General features: G+C 50.1%; 1 protein-coding gene, 1 long non-coding RNA gene and 1 pseudogene across 17 annotated transcripts in view; 1 reads left to right on the top strand and 2 right to left on the bottom strand.

Moving 5' to 3' along the window:
• Positions 1–21625, top strand: part of ARHGEF11 (Rho guanine nucleotide exchange factor 11) — an 86500-nt gene that overhangs the window by 9593 nt on the left and 55282 nt on the right. The gene's annotated exons all lie outside the window — the stretch shown is intronic.
• LOC144315173 (thymosin beta-10 pseudogene) lies at positions 3957–4927 on the bottom strand (annotated as a pseudogene).
• On the bottom strand, positions 12500–17368 carry LOC144315888 (uncharacterized). The gene is made up of 3 exons (XR_013381632.1): positions 17271–17368; positions 16417–16662; positions 12500–15162 (listed from the first exon to the last, which is right to left on the bottom strand). It is a non-coding gene; the product is annotated as an uncharacterized LOC144315888 (long non-coding RNA).

The following is a 21625-nucleotide window of genomic DNA, read 5'->3' as shown; positions in this document are numbered from 1 at the left end:
CCTGCTGCCCCATCCGTTTCTTCATGACCAGAGCCCACCTGCTGCTGCTACTGGCTTTTACCTGTAGGTCCTTCTGGACCTTTCTGATCCCAGCCTGCCTTGCCAAGGGTTTTTAAGAAGGCAGCTCTAAATTTGCTGCCGGTAACTGAGACCAAGAATTCCCCTTGTTCTTCTTGGTACTAGGTCTTGAGCACTTGGTATTTCTTGTAGGGACAGAGCATCCTTGTTGGGCTGCTGGCGGTGGGGGCGCAGAGCAAGGGGGATTTCCCCCTCGGTGGCCCAGTTTCCGGGCTGCCTTTCCCCTCCCGGGTCTGACAGCACCAGGCCCACCCTGCTATTGTCCCGCTTGCCCCAGGCTGGCCCCATTCATTTCCCAGAGTAGACTGCCCTGCAGAGAAAGGCCACTGTTGTTCTAAGGGAGGTGGTGGAGAGAGTGGAGTGAGTAGCTTTGTGAATGGGACCTTGTCTGAGACTGGAGCTGCAGACCCTTTCTCCTCCTCCAGGCCTATGGCTGGGGACAGGAACCACTCAGGTTCCAACATCTTCACAGGAACAGGGCTGAGGTTTGGGAGTGTCTGTGCCTTCCCTCAGGTAAGAAGGTTGGTCCACTTCAAGAAGCTTCAGGCCCTGGGGTTCAGCGTGAACAACCTGCATGCACTGCCCTCCAGGAGCCTGGGGCTGGGGGCCGGTGGACAGAAGGAGGTGGGGGGAGGAGGGGGTGGCTGATGGCACCCGAACTCTCTTCTGTGGTATCAGCTGGAACTCATGGGATGGACTCTGAGGAAGGCTTCCTGGAGGAAGGGACCTTTATATGAAGGCCTGAAACCAAAAGCTGGGATCGAGAGGGCACACACCATAGAGGGTCAACGGCTAGAAGGAGTGGGGTGGTCTCTTGAGAGACCACAGAACTGTGGATGGATGAGCCTGGACAGCGAGAAGGAGCCAGGGTCTTGGGACTTCCACAGAGTGGCTGTTCTGCCTGCAGCAGCCCTGGTCGCATCTCTGGGGGCTGAGGGAATGCCATGCCGTTCTGGGGCTTCTGTTGCTTCCCTTGAAATTGGACTTGGGGACCACACAGTTGGGAGTTTCCAGGGGTCCTCTGACCCTTGTCTCACCCTGTTCTCTTGCTTTCCTCTTTTCCCTCTGAATCAGTGGGTTCAATTTCTAGAAAACACCTTAGGTTCTCCAGACCCATGGCCGCAGGAGTCCGAGGTATAGGTGTAGGTCAGTGGACCACAGTCAGTGCAGCATGAAGCCTGGCAGCCCCTGTGGGTTTCCTAAACCTCACTCCAGGCCTTGGGATTACCTCATTACACAGCAGAAACCCAGAGGACATCCTAGTTCTCCCGGCAGGGCCTCTGCTGCTTTAGCTCTGGCCTCTCGCCACTTCTGAACTGGAAGCCTGGAGAGTTGAGAAAGGACTGCACAAGGCATGGGAGCCTGCCCCCTCATCAGGTCCCACTGCACACCCCTTGTCTGGGATGTGGCGATTTTTTATGTACTCAACACGTTCGTCAAATATGTATCAGATGGGAGGCAGCATTCTCTAGACCAGGGGTGCACTGTGACTGGAGTCTGTTGGGGAAGGAGGCAACAAGTTAAGGAGCTTGTTGCTTGTGATCCAAACGTAAGTGAGTATAGTAAAAGCTGGGTTCCTAGCCATCAGGATGAAAGGAAAGGTCAGAGTCGGGAGGGCGGTCAGCAGTTCAAGGAGGGAGGACGTAGTTGATGAAGACAGGGATGGAAGTTTTGGGACCCAGGAAAACGCGCACCAACGGTGCTCCTCTGTATTTGTACACAACCATGTGTCGCTTGTGGAATGGTCCTTCCTGTCCATTGTCTTATGAAGGCAGGCAGGCAGGCAGGGATTTGCACTCACACGTTGCAGATGGGGAATCAGGCATAGAGAGGCTTTAGCAACTAACCTGAAAGAGATGGAACCAGGATAAGAGTGCGCCCAGCATCCCCACAGAGCAGGGCGCTGTTCTCTTTTCCTCTCCGGGAGGGCTGTTGCACCCATGCACCCCAGAAGGGAGCCAGGCCTCTTCAAAGGCGGGTCTCCCTGCCCGCTGCCCACTTGGGACCCTCGGGACCATCTGGGAAGCAGAGAATTCCACCCTCTTTCTGCCCCCTGCTTGGTTGGTGAGCAGGAGAGGTTGGCACGCGGGTGGGGGCCCCGGGGTGGCAGGAAGAACACAGAGCCCTCAGAAGTCACCCTGTGCTCTTCCACTATGCAACGTGGCACCTCTGAGCTAGTCGGTGGCTTACCTGTGTGTCCTCTGTGGTACCTGGGACCATGTCATGGGTGGATGCTCAGTGAAGGTTTACTTATCTATTCAAGATACAGTTTTTTAAATGGTTTTGTTTTTGAGTTATCACTAAACCCAACATGAGGTTTAAACTCACAACCCTGAGGTAAAGAGTCATGTGCTCTACCGACTGAGCTGGGCTCCCCGACAGTTTTTCGATTAACAGCTTTATAGAGAAGAATTCACATACCTAAAACTCACCACTTTGGAGCATACAATTCAGGGTTGTTCAGTATATTCGCTTGTTTGTTTTGGAAAACTTTCATCACCCCAAAGATGTGCCCATTGTAGTCGCCCTCCCCACCAGCCCTCCCTCAGCCCCAGGCAACCATTAATCTCTTTTCTGTTTCTGTGGATTCATTTATTCTGGACATTTCCTGTGAAGGGAACCCTCTGCTCCTTGGCCTTTTGTGCCTGGCTTCCTCCCACTGGTCTGGTGTGGCAAGGTCCATCCATGTCACAGCATGTGCCAGCGCCATGTTCCCTTTGTGCCTGAAGAGGATTCCGTCATGCTCTAGGCCAGCTCTGCTCACTCCTCGTCTCATGGGTGCTCAGTTTTCTCCACTTGAGGCCGGTGTGAATAATGCCACTGAGGACATTCCTGTGTGGGTTTTTGCGGGGACATGTTTTCTCATCCCTCGGGGCTGTACCTGGGACCTGGGGCAGGGGGATTGCTGGATCCCCTGGTAGCTCTGTGTTCAGCACGTTGAGGAACGCCCAGATGGCCTTCCACATGAAACATCTTCTCATGGGCTTATTGGCTGTTTGCACATCTTCTTTAGAGAAATGTCTGTTCAAACCCCTTGTTTTGTTTGGATTACTTCTCTTTGTTGAGGAATGCATACAGTTTTAAGCCAGATCACTTAACCTTGCTGGGCCTCATATTCATCATAAAGTGGGAGAGTGGGATTTGGTGTCTGAAGCCCACATCCTCATGTTCCCTGGAACAGTCACTTTGGTAATCTGGGACTCCAAGCTCTGCTTTCATCCCATGGTCTTGCCATTGCCCCTTTGGTTGTTTACCCCAGAGACTGAGTTGCTTGGGAGCCCTGTGAGCTCTGTTACTCTGGAAAAGTGTGCTCCCGATGGGGGACGCTGTGCGTGTATGCATGTATTTTCCCAGAGTACACTCTGAGGGATGGTGTTTCGTAGGGTAGGAAGCACAGAGGAGCAAAAGGATGGGAAGGTAGCTGGAGAGGCAGAGAAAAAGTCTCCAGAAGTGGTGACCTGAAGATCTCCTCCTTTTGACTGAGGGCAGTCCCAGCAGGTGCACCACTGATGTTCTGTCTGCATCTGACCTGCTGGTGACCTGCGCTGCCTCCAAACTGTACTCGGTCAGCAGGGCTCCTTGCCAAGGCTCTGCTTCCTATCATTTCCTGTGTTGGTGAGTTTTATTAGGGTGCTGTGGCAAGAACCAGGATGGAGAGCAGGCAAAGGCTAAGAACCCACTTAATGTAATAACCCTGCAACCCCAAGCATATGCACAGTGCTTTCCCTCTGCAGAGCATTTTCCACTCGTCGTGGGTATGTGAGGAAGCCTGGGGTAGATAAGGGAGGTTGACCTGGTTTCCCTTTCGCCCTCCCCCTCCTGAGACTTGGTGGCCCTTGGACGACACACTATTCTTTTTCTTTTTTTTTGCCACGAGGTGTGTTTTATTTTCATTAATCATACAAATAATTTGCTATGATATCCCAGGGCAAACTGGAGAATTTGGCAGTCCGACTGAGGGAGGTCCCCTCAGAAACCCACAAGGCCGTTGGTGTCGGCATGGAGTGCCCAGGTTCACGGTGCAGCCTGTTGCTCGTGTCCATCTTGCGGGTGGCTCTTCCTCCATATCACGACTGGGGTGTCTCGAAGATGACAGGGGTGGGGAATCCTCTAGGTTCTAGGAAATCTCACTCTGCTTCTCCTGCTCAATGGTCTCTTTGGTTGGCAGGGTGTTCTCCTGCGTCTCCATTTTCTTCAGCTTGGCCTTGTCGAAGCTGGCGATTTCCCCCATGTCTGGCTTGTCTGCCATTTTCTTAAAGCGATCGAGAAGTTCCGCTGTGAGCCCGGCACCTGCTGCTCCCACTCATGTTGTTGCAGCAAGAGACACTGGACACACTATTCTGACAACTCTTTCTCATGTTTGAATTGCCCCCCTTCCAATACAGCTTAGCTCCTCGCTTCCCACAAATGGGGGAACCTTCCTTCCCTGGGGACCTGTTTGTCTGTAAGGCTGCCCAGTCTGTCCTCATCATCATGCAGAGAGCTTTTTACACGAAAGTGACAGGATTGGAAAATAAATTGTGTAGGGCAGAAAGATGGCCGGCTCAGGGGCCAGCCCACTGCCTCAGGAAGGCATGCAGGAGACGGGGTGAGGAGGGAAGAGGGGGATAACCTGGCAGCCCGAACTTGACAGGAATCTGGGGTTCTTTCCCTTCCACCAGACTTAGACCCATCTCACATTGGCTGGCATCCTCTCCATCAGCATACACTCCTGCCCTGTGCTGTGCATTTGTGTGTCTTCCTGTTGCCTTGGAAGTGATGGGGACACGTGGTCCCTGACATTGCATCTCCTTAATGATGAATACGTTGAGCAGCTTGTCAGGTGCCTGCTGCTCATTTGCATATCTTCTCCAGAGAAATGTCTATGTTAAACCAACCTTGCATTCCTGGGACAGATTCCCACCTGGTCATGGTGCGGAATCCTTTTTCCATGTCGGAGGATTGGATTTGCTCATACTCTGATGAGTTTTTGTGCTTAGAGTCTTATTTAATAGTGATAATAAGCCTCTGAGATCAGGGTCCTCATGAAGAGACTGACTCAAGGTAGGCAGGGTGCCTGGGACTGCATGGTGTCAGAAACCCACCAGGAATGCAAGACTTCAAATATAGTTAGTCTTGAGCTTCTCTTGCCTATCTTCTTGGTGTAGATAACCAGCAGTTGGTTTCATTTACTGGGGTTGTGGTCCCTGTTTGAAACCTCACTGTTACTGCTTAGATTGAAAATTCCCAGAGGGTGGTCTCACTAATGCTCTTGTCTCATGGCCATACAGTTAGGACTTAACTTTGGATGATAATGAAACTTATATCCTTGATGGTTATTGATTGATTATAAATGTGTCCTTGTTTCTTTGTGGATTCAGGAGCATTACACAACAGGGACATATGTGTGATGCTTTCCTGTTTGAGTACTCCGCATTTGCTGTGCCCAAATAATAAAGCCTTACGAAAGGCCGTAGGATAGAAGGGTGCATGTCTGTAGTGCCCGCCTGAAAGCCTCCCTTAGATGTCCCTATCATACCCGCTGGCCAGGCGCTCATCTGGTGTCGTCCTCTACCTGAACTGTATGCCCCGTCATACATTCCTCTCTCTCTCATTCCTATATAGCGACTAGTTCATCAAAGACTATAATCACTGAGAATTTACTGACAGAATCTCAGCATCAAATCTTTTGCTTTTTCTGTCTCTTATATGTGAGCATATGTTTCACATTGAGGTGTCTGCACTTAGAGACCTAGCAAAGCTCTGGGGCAGCTCCAGAGGGTGAGAAGGGGACACATGGGCAGACAATTACCTGAAATACTGGCAGATACCTCCAAACGCTTCGGAACTCTCATTGTCTACACGGAACTCAGCTGCTTTATGCATGTCAGGGTGATTCATCCTTGCTTTCTCTGATCACCTTCACTCCTGCCCTAGTGTAAAATGGGAAGGAGGGGTGACCGTTCATTTTAATGTCAGGCGCAGAGCCCAACATCCCTGAGAATTTATCTTCTGCAAAACAAAACCATTTATTAAATTACAAAGACAAATGAAATTGCTTTTTGGATTATCTGTTTTTGCTGATTATTTGTGCTGCCTCTCCAATAATGGGGTTATTTGGGAGTATTTGGGACTTGCCTGTGTATTAATTGATTAAATAATCATGTGTATGTACAAATAGAATGCAAGAGTGTATGTATGTATGTATTGTGGTTTTCTCAGTTTTAAATCCAAAGGCCATTGCCTAATTTTGTGATCTAACAACACTGTGACTTGGATAATGAACAGAATGTATTGGGGCAGGCTTGTATTACCAGTAAAAACCATCTGCCTGCATGTTTGTAATTGAGAAAAGCAATATTTAGTTTCTGCTGTGGGCCCAGAATACTTTTTTCCCCTTAGTCCTGTTTTTTTCATTTTAATAGCTTTGTTGAGGTATATTTGATATGCAGTCAAAATGTACACACATGGAGTATGTACCTCAATGTGTTTTGACATACATTTACATCTGTGACACTTGCTACCATCAAGATAACAAACATACTTGTCACCCCCAAGTGCACCTTTAGTCTCTCTCTTCTCCCCCACCTCAGGGAACTTTCCTGGGGGATCCTTTCACTGTAGATTGGCTCACGTCTGTACTTCTGTGTCCTGCACTGTGACCTCTTTTCTTGTCTGACTTCTGTCACTCAACACAATCATTTGAGGCTGCCCAGTCTTGTACAGATCAGCTGTGTGTTCCTTTTCCTTGCCAAGCAGTAGTTCATTCTGTGGGTCATCTGTGTGTCTGTTCCCCCATTGATGGATAACTTGAGTATTACAAATAAAACTGCTCTGAATGTTCATGCATAAGACCTTATATGGACCCCAGGGGAGAACAGTGGTGTCATGGGCTAGGTGTATGTTTAACTGTTTTCCCAAGTGGTTTTACAATTTTATATTCCCACTAGCAATTGTCAGAAGTTCCAGTTGATCTGCACTCCCACCAGCATTGTGTACCGTCAGTCTCTGGCAGGCGTGTAGTGCTATCCTACTGTGGTTCTTATCAGCACATCCCTGATGCCTGATGGTGGTCAGCATTGTGTGTGTGCCTATTTACCATGCATGTGTCCTCTTTAGGGACCTGTTCATTCAGGCATTTTGTTCATTTTTTAAAAAGATTTTATTTATTTATTTATTTGAGAGAGAGAGCGAGCACAAGCAGGGGGAGGGGCAGAGGAAGAGGGAGAAGCAGGCTCCTCGCTGAACAGGGAGCCTGACCCGGTGCTCAATCCCAGGAACCTGGGATCATGACCTGAACAGAAGCCAGATGCCCAACTCACTGAACCACCCAGGCGCCCTGTCCATTTTTCATTAGATAGAATTGCCTACTCTTGACTCAGTTATTGAAACATAGGGGCTCTTTGTCTATTCTAAATACAGTTCCTTCGTCAGATATGGTTCTGTGACTATTTTCTTCGAGTCTGTGACTAGCTTTTTCATTTTTGTAGCGCTGTCCTTTAAAACTTGTTTTAGGGCAGCCCCGGTGGCTCAGCGGTTTAGCCCCGCCTTCGGTCCAGGGCGTGATCCTGGAGACTCGGGATTGAGTCCCACGTCAGGCTCCCTGCATGGAGCCTGCTTCTCCCTTTGCCTGTGTCTCTGCCTCTGTGTGTGTGTGTGTCTCTCATGAATAAATAAAATCTTAAAAAAAAAAAAAAAAACTTGTTTTAAATTTGCATACAGTAAAATGCAAGTGTATTTTGAAGCAAAAAAGATTCTCAATTTTGATGAAATGCAATATATCAGTTCTTCCTCCTATACTTTGGGCACTTTGTGTTTAACAAGTACATTGAATTGTCAAATTCAAACTCAGTGAAATTTTCTCCTGTGTTTTCACCTAGAAATTGTCTGGTTCTAGCTCTTCACATTTAGAGCTATGATTTATTTTTAGTTACTTCTTACGTGTGAGATTAGGGCTGAGGGTTTGTATTTATGTATTTGGCATCTGGGTGTCCAGTTGAGGCACCATTTGCTGGAAAGTATATTCTTTCCCCTGAATTGCTTTGGTACCTTTGCTGCAGACCACTTGATCATGCGTGTGTGGCCCAGACTCCACTTTATTCTGCCGATCTCTTTCAGTGACCCTGGTTTTGTTATTGTAACCATATAGTAAGTCTTACAGTTAGGAAATACAAGTTTTTCTAATGCTATTCTTTGTGTTCAGAGTTGTTTTGATTATTCTGGGTCCTATTCATTTCCATATAGGTTTTAAAATGAGTTTGTCAGTTTTACAGTTTTTACACACCCCTCAGCCTGAGCTTATGGCTGAGAGTGTGTTGACCCCATGGGTCAGTGGAGGACCTGATGCCCTGACATCACCCAGTTCCCGGGGATCAGCATGGCATATTTCACTTGGAGGTCTTTAATTTTTCTCGGCACTGTTTCATAGTTTCTAGTGAACAAGTCTTTCTACATCTTCTGTCAGATGTGTCTCTAAATGTTTCATATTTTGTTTGTTTCAGAGAGCAGGGGGAGGAAGAAGCAGACTCTCCCCTGAGCACAGAACCCTATGTGGACATTGGGCTCTTTCCCATGACCCTGAGATCATGACCTGAGCCAAAACCAAGAGTCGGAGGCTTAACTGACTGAGCTGCCCGGGCACTCCCATGTTTCATATTTTTATTTTATTTTATTTTATTTTATTTTATTTTATTTTATTTTATTTTATTTTATTTTATTATTTTTTTTTTCATGTTTCATATTTTAAAAGGCAGTTTTTACGTATCACCTTTCAGCTATTTCTGTCAATACGTGTGGACACAACAGATGGTTGGTTGTTGACCTCGGATCCTGCAACCTTGCAAAAATTCACTTTTTAGTTCTTGTAGATTTTTTATTAACTCCCCAAGATTTTAGAATCCGTTTGTTGGGTTTAAAATCAGTTTACCTCTTGGAGTCCACTCTGTATTTTTGAATTTTGGAGAAAGTCAGCATTTTACTGCTTCTTGTAAAGTAAACTCTACCTATAGAGTAGATGTTGAGTTCTCCCTCACTAGGAAATTTTTTTTTTTTAAGATTTTATTTATTTATTCATGAGAACACAGAGAGAGAGAGAGAGAGAGAGACAGAGAGAGAGAGAGGCAGAGACACAGGCAGAGGGAGAAGCAGGCTCCATGCAGGGAGCCTGATGTGGGACTCCATCCCTGGTCCCCAGGATCACGCCCTGAGCTGAAGGCAGCACTAAACCGCTGACCCACCTGGGCTGCCCTCACTAGGAAATTTTTAAAAATAAGAAAGTAAAAAGATTATTAAGTCCTTTTCTGCACTAGGATCAGGTGTCTGTGTGTCAGACACCACGTAGTGACCAGGGGAGGAGACAGACTTGTAAACAAGGAGCAGAGTAGGCAGTGCCATGCTGAGGATCCCAGTGTGTCCTCGGGTCGGGTCAGGCGCTTAGGGGCAGGACCACTCAGAGAGGTGGGGCGGGGGGCGGGGGGCATGCCATCACAGGCCCCTGCCCCAGATAGCACAACTGACAAAGGAATACTCAGATGGTCTACAGGAAAATATCTAAACCTCCCTGCCCTGATTGGTCATGTTTATGTCACAATTACGGAGAGTCTGAGAAGAAGGCATCTTTAGTTCTTGTCTTTCTTCCTGTTTCCTTTCTCTTTTTAAAAATCTTACGTCCTATGGCAGCAGCTTGTGCTTCTGCCCAAAACCTCCCTGACCCGAGGCCAAGGGCAGCGTACACAGGGGTACTTGATGTCGTGGTAGCCACTGTTGCCTGGTGCCGCTGTCCTCGGGGGACCCTGTGAGCGGGGGCCTGTTGGCCCATTTGTGCAAGGCTCTGTTTTGATCAAACGCACAGTAGCACGTATCCTTTTTTTTTTTTTTAAGATTTATTTTTATTTATTTATGATAGACATAGAGAGAGAGAGAGAGGCAGAGACACAGGCAGAGGGACACAGGGACTCCAGGATCGTGCCCTGGGCCAAAGGCAGGCACCAAACCGCTGAGCCACCCAGGGATCTCTTAATTTGTATTCTTATAGTATAATTGTATTCTTAATTTGTATTCTTATATATTCTTATAATAAGAATTCCCTTAATTCTTATTCTTATACTCTTGAGATCTTTGGGGTTTTTAATTAAGATATATTTAGTTATTTGAAAGAGTGTGTGTGCACAGGGGGATAGGAGAGGAGCAGGAGGAGAATATCCCAGTGGACTCCCCACTGAGCGTAGAACCTGACCAGGACAGAGCAGGGGTGAGGGCTCCATCCCAGGACCCTAAGGTCGGGACCTGAGCTGACACCCAAGAGTCACCCAGGTACCCCGTAACTCATGAGATCTTTATGCTTTTCCTACCACATGCATTTGGGGGGATATGCTTTTGCCCTGTATCCCCAGTGTATTTGCCAGGATCTGACGCATGGGAGGTGCATATACTGGTTTAACTTCTCTGTAGCCTAGTGGTCATACTTTGGGTTCCTCTAAATAATACAGGGTTGTTCCCATTGTACAGATAAGGGAATGTCTACAGGCCACCAGGGAGTAAATGTAGTAGGCAGTTTTTTTGGTACAGAATTTCATATTTTATTGGATTGTTAAAATGGGATAATTTAGGAGATGCTAACCTAGATCAGCACTCGTCTCAGGTGGGGAATCTTGCTTGCTTATAGAGGAAGATCTTTGAACCAGTAACACGAGGGGTAGGTCTGTTCCGTTTGGGCGCTGAGCACACGGGCTTCACTGAGTTCTCCAGGCATGAGAGGCCAGTGAGTGGCAGGGTCGGGGGGGCGGCAGGGTGGTGTGCGGCAGAGCGGGCCATGGCTCCGGGCAGACACTCGTGCTGTTGATCTAGGTTCTTCCTCTTCTGCTTCGAACAGACGGGAAGCTTGCAGATACCCATACCCCTCATTGGTGTCTGAGACCCTGTTAGCTGTGACCTCCCTTTTCCTACCACCCTGTTGCGAGAAGAGTCTCCCCCCTTTTGGAATGGAGCCCTCGCAGAGGGTGCGAACCTACAGAGCCACGTGGCTGGTGCCAGAAGGGGTATGAGTTGGTGTTCTTGACCACGAAGGCGGCATCCCGTGCATCCTGGGAAGCACAGCCATCAGGCCACCATGAGTCTGGTGATGGGTCTTCCATTGGTGCTTCTTGCCCCTTTGTTGGTAAGAAAACCTCACCCGCACCTGTTTTGCCAAGTGTGTTAAGGCCTCTATGACCTCACGACCCTGCACAGTAGACCCTCTGCTTACAGAGCACCTAGAGGGTGGCAGTCGGCCTGCGGGCAGCATAAACAGGGGAGACAGTCCTGGCCTCCTGTAGGTCACAGGCCATTAATCAGATAAATATGGTTGACTCTTGAACAGTACGGGAGTCAGGGCTGCCAACCACGCCGCCTCCCTGCAATGCCTGGGAGGGAGTGGCTTGGAGGGTCTGGCGCTGTCACTGAGCCCAGGGTGGCTGCAGCATGGAGTGTGGCGCCACCCTGAATGTTGCCAGGTCCTCAGAACTGTCCCGTCAAGTAGGCTGTATTCCAGATTCAACTACTTACTTTGGATGGATGAAGGGTAGTTATCCAGCAGCGTCCTAGGGAAGACCTTTTCCTCCACTTAGTAAAACCAGGAAAGCACTGTGTTTTTTATGGCTTTATTGAGATACAGGTCACATCCCATGAGACTCACCCATTTAAAGCATGCTGTTAGGTGTTTGGGACCATTCACAGAGTTGTGAGGACATCACCACAGTCTAACTTTAGGATTTTCTGGTGCCCTGAGAAGCAGCACCATGTTCTTTAGCAGTCACTCATCTGTCCTGCCCTCAGCCCTCCCCCAGCCCCAGAGAGCCCCTGCTGTCCTGTCTGTGCCCAGGGACATGCATCTTGTGAATGTCTCTCATATCCCAGAACCCCACCACATGGGGTCTCTCTGCCTGGCTCCTCCCTGAGCATCACATGTTCACTGTGCTTCCATGTTCTGGCATGTATCACTGCTTCATGCCTTTGTTTTATTTGATATTATTTTAGATTATTGATATTATGTTTAGATTATGTTAGATATTATTTTAGATTTTATTTTTAAATAATCTCTATGCCCGGGGTGGGGCTCAAACTCATGATCCCGAGATCAAGAGTCCCAAGCTTCCCCAACTAAGCCGGCCAGATGTCCCTATTCCTTTCTTTAAAAGATTAGATGTGGGCAGCCCCGGCGGCTTAGCAGTTTAGCGCTGCCATCAGCCCGGGGCCTGATCCTGGAGACCCAGGATCGAGTTCCACATCGGGCTCCCTGCATGGAGCCTGCTTCTTCCTCTGCCAATGTGTCTGCCTCTCTCTCTCTGTCTCTCATGAATAAATAAATAAAAAGTAAAAATAAATAAATAAATAAATAAATGAAAGATTAGATGTGTTAATGTGTCCCTGTCCGACAGACCACCCCGGTCTGTCTGTTGGGCTGCTGATGAACTTTGGGGTTGTTTCCTCTTTGGGGCTGTTGTGATTAATGCTATTAGGAATGTCCACCACTTAATAGGTTTGTGTCTGGATGTATGTTTTCCATTCTCCTGGGTTGTACCTGGGAGGGGAACTGATGGATCGGGTCTCTGCACTCCTGTGAGCTCACCGCTCTAAAGAACCACCAAACCACTGGCTGCCCTGACTGCGTGACTTCACATCCTCACCAGCAGCGTATGAGGTCCTGATTTCTCCACACTCCCACCAACACTTGTTATTTACCGTTATTTTGGTTTTAGCCGTCCTAGTGGAGGTGAGGTGGTATCTCATTGTGGTTTTGATTTCCTTAAGGACTAATATTGCACATTTTTCATGTGCTTCCTGGCCATTTGTATGTCTTCCTTGGAGAATGGTCTGTTGAGATCTTTTGCCCATTTAAAAAAATTTACTTTAAAAAAAATTTACTTTTTTGTTGTTGTTTTGTAAGAGTTCTGTATATATTCTGGTTACAGGTCCCTGACCAGATACATGACTTGCAAATACTTTCTCCCATCGTGTGGGTTACCTCTTCACTTTCTTGATGTTGTCTTTTGAGTAGGAACGTTTGATGCTGTGGGTTGTATTTTTTATTTGTTTCGGGGAAGGGTGAGATGAATCAGATAGGTGCCCCCAGCAGCAAGGTCATGCTGGGAGAAGGCAGGAGAAGTTCAGCTAATGAATATTGACCCTGGGGGTGGGGTGGGTGCTCTTATCGTGCACGGAATGGCGCAGAGCTAAGATAACAGGTCCTGGACTACTTGGTGTGTTTTGAACTTCGCAGCCAGGTGGACTGGCTGCACCCTCTACAGAATTTTCCACCAGCCAGCTTAGACAAGCCAGTGAATTTGCGTTGTTGATAAGGAATCCTGCTGTGTTTGGGTCAGTTCATGGTTCAGACAAGTTGAGAAGCTGGGACAGATAAGGGAAGGGCATTTGTGCCTTCCCTGTCACTCTAAGAGGTTAGCGCCATCCACCAACTGCAGCGTCACCGGAGAGCCCCAGTTACTGGTCACTGCACCTGTGACTTGGTGCTTTCTGTATATAATTGGCCCTGTGGATTTGCACTTAACTTCTCTTACATTGCACACCGCACCACTAAGCTTTCAAGACTGTGAATTTCCCAAGGACAGAATCATGCCTGCGCGTGTTTATGTGCCCAAATATCTAAGTCACATCTGTGTACCAATAGTTATTAACTATTGATAAATACCGTGATCGTAAAGACAAAGGCTTCTGAGCCACCAGGGAGATACATTAAATGTAAATCCATTTTGTACTTTGATAAGCCTTTGGCAGAGATGAAGGAGGTTACAAGAAGGTCAAGATTTTTAAATTTAATACAGACACACTTGGGTTTTAAAGACGTGTCGGAGTATGATTCCAGACTGCCCCTTGGATTTATGTAAGTTCATTCCTAGCTATCCACAGGTGACACGCTGGGCAGTCTGACTTCTTGCTTCTTATGGACTGGGTTTTTACTGAGGGCCACTCATAGTGCAGCCTCGTGGCCCGGCAGTGCCTGGGGGGGCGGGGGAGCCTGCAGAGCCAGGGCTTGGGAGAGGAGCCCCCTCTGCACCTCCCAGAGGTGAAGCTGTTGGCTCCAGGCACAGGCACAGAGCAAGAAGCTGTGAGGGGTCGGGGAGGTGGCGGGGACTCCCAGGGTGGTTATTTCTAGAATGGCCTGATGTACAAACACATCCTTCAGCCTTGGTGTAGGAGAAAACAGCAACCTGAGTCAGGAGCCCTGGGTTCTGATTCTCACGCTGCCACCAGGGGACCCTGAAAGTGTCACTGAAAGGCTGTCTTTCTACTCAGCTCAGGCTCTGGTAATGAATGCCGTAGACTGGGGGGCCATCTTCTCATGGTTCTGGAGGCTAGAAGTCCGAGGTCAGGATGGCAGAGTGTCTGGGTTCTGGTGAGCCCTCTCCGTGTTCTCATCGTGCCCTCCCCAGGCCCGTCTTCCATCTATGGTCCCCCAGAGAGGGCCCACTGCCCCGTGTCTCTTCTCATAGGGCCACCAGGGCCATCGTGAGGGCCCCCATGACCTTGTTCCACCCTCTTTACCTCCCAGAGGCCCAAGTTCCACCCTGGGGGCTAGGGCTTTAGCACAGTCACTTGCAGGGACACACACGTTCGACCCATAACAAAGGTTCTGATCCACAGTCTCCTAGTCTGTGAAACTAGGGGCATTGAGATTCTCTCTAGCTCCTGGACGTTAGGACTCTGTGGGCAGAGTGCTTGCCCCATTTCCTGTGTTGAGTTCTGTGAAATGCTCCCCCTGCATGCTCCCAGGCAGCACAGAACTGAATAGGCGTGGAGTCCACTGGAGCTAGGTGTGCTCCTTCACTTCACTCTTTGTGCTCCTGTAAGCTCTGAGGCTGCAGCGGTGAACAACACAGACAGAAGTCTTTGCCTTTCTAGAGCTTCCATTCTAGGCGAATTAAATAAGAAAATCGGGGCACCTGGGTGGTGCAGTCATTAAGTGTCCTCTTGATTTTGGCTCAGGTGATGATCTCAGAGTCATGAGTTCAAGCCCTGCAGGCTCAGTGCTCAGTGGGGAGCCTGTTTCTCCCTCTGCCTCTGCCCTTTCTTCTGCTTGCATGTTTTCTCTCTCTAATAAATAAATAAAGTCTTTAAAAAAAAAGAAATAAAATTACAGTGCACTAGGCAACAGTTGCTAAGGAGACAGAATGTCAGGAATGTGGGGCTACAGTTTTCTGGAAGGTGCCGTTTGAGTCAAGAGGCAAGAGGCGGCAGAGTGTTTCACTCTGCTTGGGGGCTGAGAGCCTGCTAAGGGACACACCTTATCCAGACTCCTATAGCAGGCCTGCTGCCTGCTTGCTGCCTGCCCGCTTCCCCTTCTCGTGATCCTCCTCCCCGCTCCCCTGTCACCCACTTCTGTGCCAGACACTATACACTAATTAATGATTTCTTAGCCTTTTTAGAAATCTCTACCCAAAGACAGTAATGAGTTGCATTTCACACCCCTGCTGCCTCCGGAGCCACGGGAGGATCTCAGCCTGCTCCTGAGATCGTTGGGTGTCTGAGAACGCCCCTGAGCCCCTTCCCCCTGCTGGCCCTCGCTCCGTGGCCCTGGCTCACTCCTTCCTCCACCTCCTCCTGTGAAGCCCTCCACCCAGATCTCTTGATTCTGGCATTCTCTTGTTTTACTCTTGAAGCGTCTCTTAAAAAAAATTTAAAAAAAAAAAAAAAAAAAAAAAAAAGAAGCATCTCTTCCTTCACCTCAAGTGTTCACCTCCCCTGTGTCCTCCCTCATGGGGACAGGGCAAACGGGGGAGAGGGGCAGGGCTCTCCCGTTCCCCATGCCAGGTCACACCCCTCTAACTGAGCTACCTGCAGGGAGTCTGGGGAGTCTGTTAGGACCTGCGGGAGCCCCAGCCTTGCTAGGCCTTGACACTGGGCTCAGGTTGCAACTGGGGCTGCCTTGCTGGGTCCTGTGTCCTTTGGCTCAAGCTTGGGTACAGTCCCAACTAGTGGATTATGGGGATGGGCTCACCTGTCAGTCAAATCATTGAAGGTTCAGCGTGCTTCAGCTGTTGGTGGAAACCTTCGTGGTCATTGCCCTCTCTGACCTGACCCCCGCCCAAGTGTCCAGGAGGTCAGAGCCACCCGACTTCCCTGGTGTTGACAAGAACAGGAGCCTGGAGGGGCACTCCTGAGCAGCCTTCTGCCCCCAAGGGCAAACAGGATCCGAGAGGGGTCTTCTCTAAGAACTGCAAGGGGCCCCAGAGAAACTAGATTCTATTACTTGTGTCCTGTGATTCCCATGCCTTTGATGGGATATGTTACCCCCACCCCCCACCCCACCTCCCTATGTCTCCAGATCAGGACCAGCTCAGGGCTGGGAAGAATCCCTGCTGTCACCTCCTGAGTCCAGCTGTGATTCTCAGCCTCTGGGGTCATGTGGCTCCATCTTGAATATCTCGTTTCTCTTGGGCTCTCTGGTCCATTGGACTTGTGCCAGTGGCGTTTGTCAGCTGGTTTCCCCAACAGGTGGATCGAGCAGTGTTGTGTGCGTAGAGTCCCAGCTTTTATAGTGGATGTTGTGTGTGTGTCCATGTATCTGTCTGTGTCATGCATGAGCAAAAACACCCATTTTATCCAGCTGGCCTGTGGGGGAAGAGAGATGCAAAGACATTCCCAAAGTGGAAGATCCATCCCTTCCTCCCAAGGTGTGTATGGCTTAGCTTAGCTGAGGAACCCAAGACGTGGAGGCAGATTGATTTAAAACTACTTAGAAAAAGTGTCAGCACAGTGTCACTTAATCCACAAATCAGGTCTTTGTAGAGTGACTTCCAGGGAGGTGTTGTCTTTCCCATCGTGCCAGAATGTCAGATATAACTCAGAATAAGTGGGTGGAATGGTTCTCACTGATCTTGTTGTAAGGAACCAGTGATACAGAGTGAATTTATGAGGGCGAGGTTGATGCGTGCCCAGTGGGAGAGGTTGCCCTGGAGAGATTTGATCAAGGAAAACTTCTTGGGATTACTGTTTCCAGTCAGGTTTTGGTGGGTGGGATTGGGTCAGTACCAGTCTGTTTTGGGGCTTTTCTCAGCCTTTTCTGTCAGCCACTGTCCTGAGGCCTCTGGATTGGCCTCAAGAAACCACCCAGACAGCCTTCGGTTGGAACATAACTGCTCAAAAGCCCTTTAGGGTTTTGAGGTCCACGCCCTCTTTGGGAAAACCTCTCCCTCTCCTCTGCACCATCCAGCTCTTACCACACCTCCAGAGGCTCCCTGCGGGTGATATCAGGTACTCACACTCCCTGAAAATCTCGGCATAAAGGGGGTGGGAGTGGGGACAGCCCTGAGGGCACCAAGGGACAGCATTCCATTTTTAACGGTTTGTCTGGAACATCCTCTGAGCAAAGTCAAGCAAACCTGTCACCCGAGCAATGGGCAGTAAGCTCTGGGTAGGCACCCTTGTACTGCACTATGAAGCGGAGGGAACCCTAGTCCCGCAGGTCAGAGCAGAAGAGCAGTATGTTTAGAAGAGAAGGCAAGGCCTGGCCTGCCTTCCTGCTGGCCAGGTTGAGGAGGGGCTTTGGGAGGGGGATTGACTCAGGACCCCGCCCCCCCAGGATGCTGCAGTAAGAGCCGGAGGCCTAGACTCCTGTGGTCCCCTGGACCCGTGCCCTCCCCATCCCATCTGCAGCCTGGAGTGTTCCCAGTGTGGGGACATTGAGGATGCTCTTCCTGTCCACGATGGGGGTCTCACCCAGGGAACTCCTTCTCAATGTCATCCCTATGGAAAGAACAGGATGGAATGAGGGAGGGATTTTCTGTGAAAGTTATCTTTCAGCTCCTACTGCTGTTCCTCATGCCTTATCCCCGTGAGGCGGCCTCTTTCCTTCCTCACCGCCCCCCCCCCCATCTTCAGTTTCCTGGAAATGAGGAAGGCTGGAAGGCAGAGGGGTGGGAATCCCCACGGTGTGTTAGCCCACCATGCAGTGGCTGCTGTGGGGCTTGGCCGAGGGTGGGAGAGGCCGAGACTGCTGAGCCCACGGTATGGGCCTAATTACTCCTCAGCCTCAAGCTTGCCTGTAATTGTGGTTTCTGAGAGCCAGCGCATCCTGGAAATCTGCTAGAGCAGCAGAGATTTGGGGTTTCCGCCTGGAATGGGCTTGGATTTTCCACTTGGAACAGCGTGCCCGGTGCCCATTTTCAGTTGAGGGTAGAGTGAATCCTAAAGCTCTGATGGGGCAGTTAGAGGCGTAGGGCGGCAGGGCCTTCCTTTGGGTGAGAGGTTGTGTCCCCTGAAATCCGAGACATTTTTGAAGAGCTCAGCGAGGCAGCAGGGCCTGGGAGAGCAGGTCAGCCCCGCCTGAGGGCAGGCAAGCACCCCTGTCTCTGCACCTTCGCCTTTGTTTCTCCACCTGCTTTATTGGATCTGCCACAGTCGTGGGTGGGGACATGCTAGCCTCACTAGGGGGCTCAGCTCCCTCTCCCCGTGGTGGTAGTAATAATAGCAGTACATGTTTTGAATGTTTACTCTGTGCTCCATGCAGAATGCTTTAAGTAGTGGCACCATTAAATCTCTTAATGATCCCGTGAAGCAGTCCTAACTCTGACAGGTGAGGACGCCCGATGTTGAGGGGAGCTATCTCGCCTGAGGCCACAAGGCCTGTGTCTGAGTCAGGATCTCCAACTCAGGGGGCTAATCCCAAAGCCTGAGCATTTGGCACATGTATAGACAATAATCCACGTTGGGTTTTACATGTGGGCCAGGAAACACCCAGAGTCAGCCTGGCTTAGTGGGGGCTCTGTTGAGCATGGGGCCCAGGGGTCACCAACCCTGGGACCTTGATGAGTCCTGTATCTTCTACAACTGTAGCTTCCTCGTTTATAAAATAGCTGTGTGCAGAGTTGTTCTCAGGGTCAAATGAGGTACTCCCCAGCTCTGCACCTGCCACCCAGCTGGTGCTAAGGAAATGCTAGCAGAGTCTAAATTCATGGAAGGAGAAACAGGCAGTCAGCTCTGCCATCTGGGACTTGGGATCCGTGGCATCAGAGCCCTGATGTAAGTAGAGGATGGGTCTGTGGCAAAGTGGTACAGGTAATGAGGATGCTACCCAGCCAGAGGGCACGGTGTTGGCAGGCCAGGACTGGCCAGGGTCTATACCAGTTCCTCTTGCTCACTGGGGGCGTGAGGTTAATAAGCCTAGTGCTCAGCTTTGCACAGCCTGGTTTCCTCCTCTGTGAGGTTATGACACCGACAGCTCTGCCCCAGGGTTGTCGTGAGGAGTGATTACAATAACTAAGAAGGGGGATCCCTGGGTGGCTCAGTGATTTGGCCTTTGGCCCAGGGCATGATCCTGGAGTCCTGGGATCGAATCCCACATCAGGCTCCTGGCATGGAGCCTGCTTCTCCTTCCTCCTGTCTGTCTGTCTGTCTCTCTCTCATAAATAAATAAATAAATTAATTAATTAATTAATCTTTAAAAGAAAAAAACAATAACTAAGAAGGGCTCGTGTTTCTTGAGTTCTTACTATGCCAAGCCTGGCCTGTGCTTCTTCCTCAGTCCTAATGGCAGCCCCAGGAAAGGGGCATGTTCTCCCCACTGGGAAGGTGAGCAAGCAGGGCACAGAGCGCTCACATGTAGGTGAGCACCAGGAGCCCACGCTCCTTGTCCTTCACGTATTGTCTCAGGAAGTGCTCCAGGCGTGCGTGCGTGTGTGTCCTTGTTGGAACCCGGCCATGGGTCAGTGCGAGCACCTACAAAGAGTGCATGCCTGGTGTCGTACTTGCTCACATGCACTCTGTCAGTCAGGAGCGTGCGTGACATTGCCCATTGGGAGGGAGACGTGACCACTGCGGATGAAGTGATAGGAAGCCATGAAGCACTGATACATGTTGGCTCTGGTGGTGTAGCAGAGAGAAGCCCCGCAGGCATACAGGCCCCAGGGCAGGCTGACCAAGTGGGCCAGGAAGGACATGAGCTCAGCCATAGAACACTTGGCACAGGGCACTGGGGACTACAAGGACACTGGGGAGTGGGAGGAGTAAGAATTTCAAGATTGGTCGTTCATCATTCAGCACCTTTTCATTGAGCAGGTGTACATGCCTGGCCCAACAGAGAGGAATAGGCATGGTGCCCTGCCCTGGGTGCCAGTGACTCTCTTCTAGTCAGTCCAGGCTTGTTTCTGCAGCCTGACCATTTCCGAGTGCAGTACTGTTACCACCCTGCTTGGGGGGGTGGTCCTTGTGGACACAATAAACCTACCTGTGATGTGATTTGTGCCTGGAGGATGAGAGTGTGCTTCGAGGTCCCCAGAAAGGACCTACAGGGTCCCTGTGCTGCCCCCACCTGCACATGTGCACACGCCCTACACTCTGCTTGTGAGGAGCCCAAGACCCACTACAAGGTTGTAATGCAAGCCTTCAAAGCACCAGGATGCTTCACTGAAACACTGCTCATTGCCTTATCGTAAGCTCTGAATTGGACTAAGTGCTTAGAAATATCTCTGCACAGGGCGGCCCTGGTGGCGCAGCGGTTTAGCGCCTCCTGCAGCCTGGGGTGTGATCCTGGAGACCCAGGATTGAGTCCCATGTCGGGCTCCCTGCATGGAGCCTGCTTCTCCCTCTGCCTGTGTCTCTGTCTCTGTCTCTCTCTCTCTCTCTCTCTGTCTCTATGAATAAATAAATAAATCTTTAAAAAAAAAGAAAGATCTCTGCACAGAACAAATGCTTATTTCTGTTTCCCTACATGCGGGAAGGGGGGCGTCCAGTCTCCAGTTCTAGTGTCTTTCTGACACCCTTTTACTGTTGTGCAGCCACTTCCACATGGAGGGTTTGATTTAGTGGGAAAGGGGTATGAGGGAGCCCTTGTAGGAAGTGGTTGGAGCCGCCATGCTGAAAACCCTTGTCTCCCTGCAAAAGGGCCTCCAAGTATGTCAGACTCTAGAAGAGCCCTTGGGCAGGACCAGTTCCACACTCTGGTCTGTGGCCTGCCCGGAAGTGGGAGTGGCTGCATGGCTGCCAGGAGCCGCCGGCGCCTGGCTTTGTGCCTCACCCGCTGTCCTATCCAGCAGGCCTGTCCCACCCCACCAGGGGTCCCCCAGGTGGCCTTCGATCCACATCCTAACCGGCTGTGTTAGGCTGTGTTCACCGTCTGTGAAGTGTCCTGTGTGGAGCTAGGGTTCTTGGCTGGGGCCCAGGTCAGGGGTGCTGAAGAAACTCAGCAAAGAGACAAAAGTCCCGCCTGCTGAGCAGCTGTTTGACTACATGAGCTCCCTTTTACAGTATCATAGAGGCAAGGACATGTGCTCACAGCACAAGTCAAAAGCCTAAGGGCTGGATGGTGTGAAGAACAGGAGTGGCCGTCACTGGCAAGTCTGTTGAGGAAGGTACCGGAAGGCGGGGAGTTTCCAGGCAGTGTGGAGAAGGGTGGAAGAGGAATTCAGAGGGACACCCGCTCCGCCCCGTCCCTCTCCTGACCCAGGGCCTCCCCAGTACAGCTGAGGGCACCAGCCTGTGACCCCATGTGTTTTCCTGCAGTAGCCTCAGCTAAGGATCAGGGTTGGGGGCAGCAGCCGGAGTTACCATTCTGTGGCTTTATTTCAGCAGTTTTAGG

The sequence above is a fragment of the Canis aureus genome, chromosome 6 (assembly GCF_053574225.1).
Source record: "Canis aureus isolate CA01 chromosome 6, VMU_Caureus_v.1.0, whole genome shotgun sequence".
In the NCBI taxonomy this organism is placed as follows: Eukaryota; Metazoa; Chordata; class Mammalia; order Carnivora; family Canidae; genus Canis; species Canis aureus.
The sequence above is the reverse complement of the archived record's forward strand: the minus strand, read 5'-3'. Positions and strand labels throughout refer to the sequence as shown.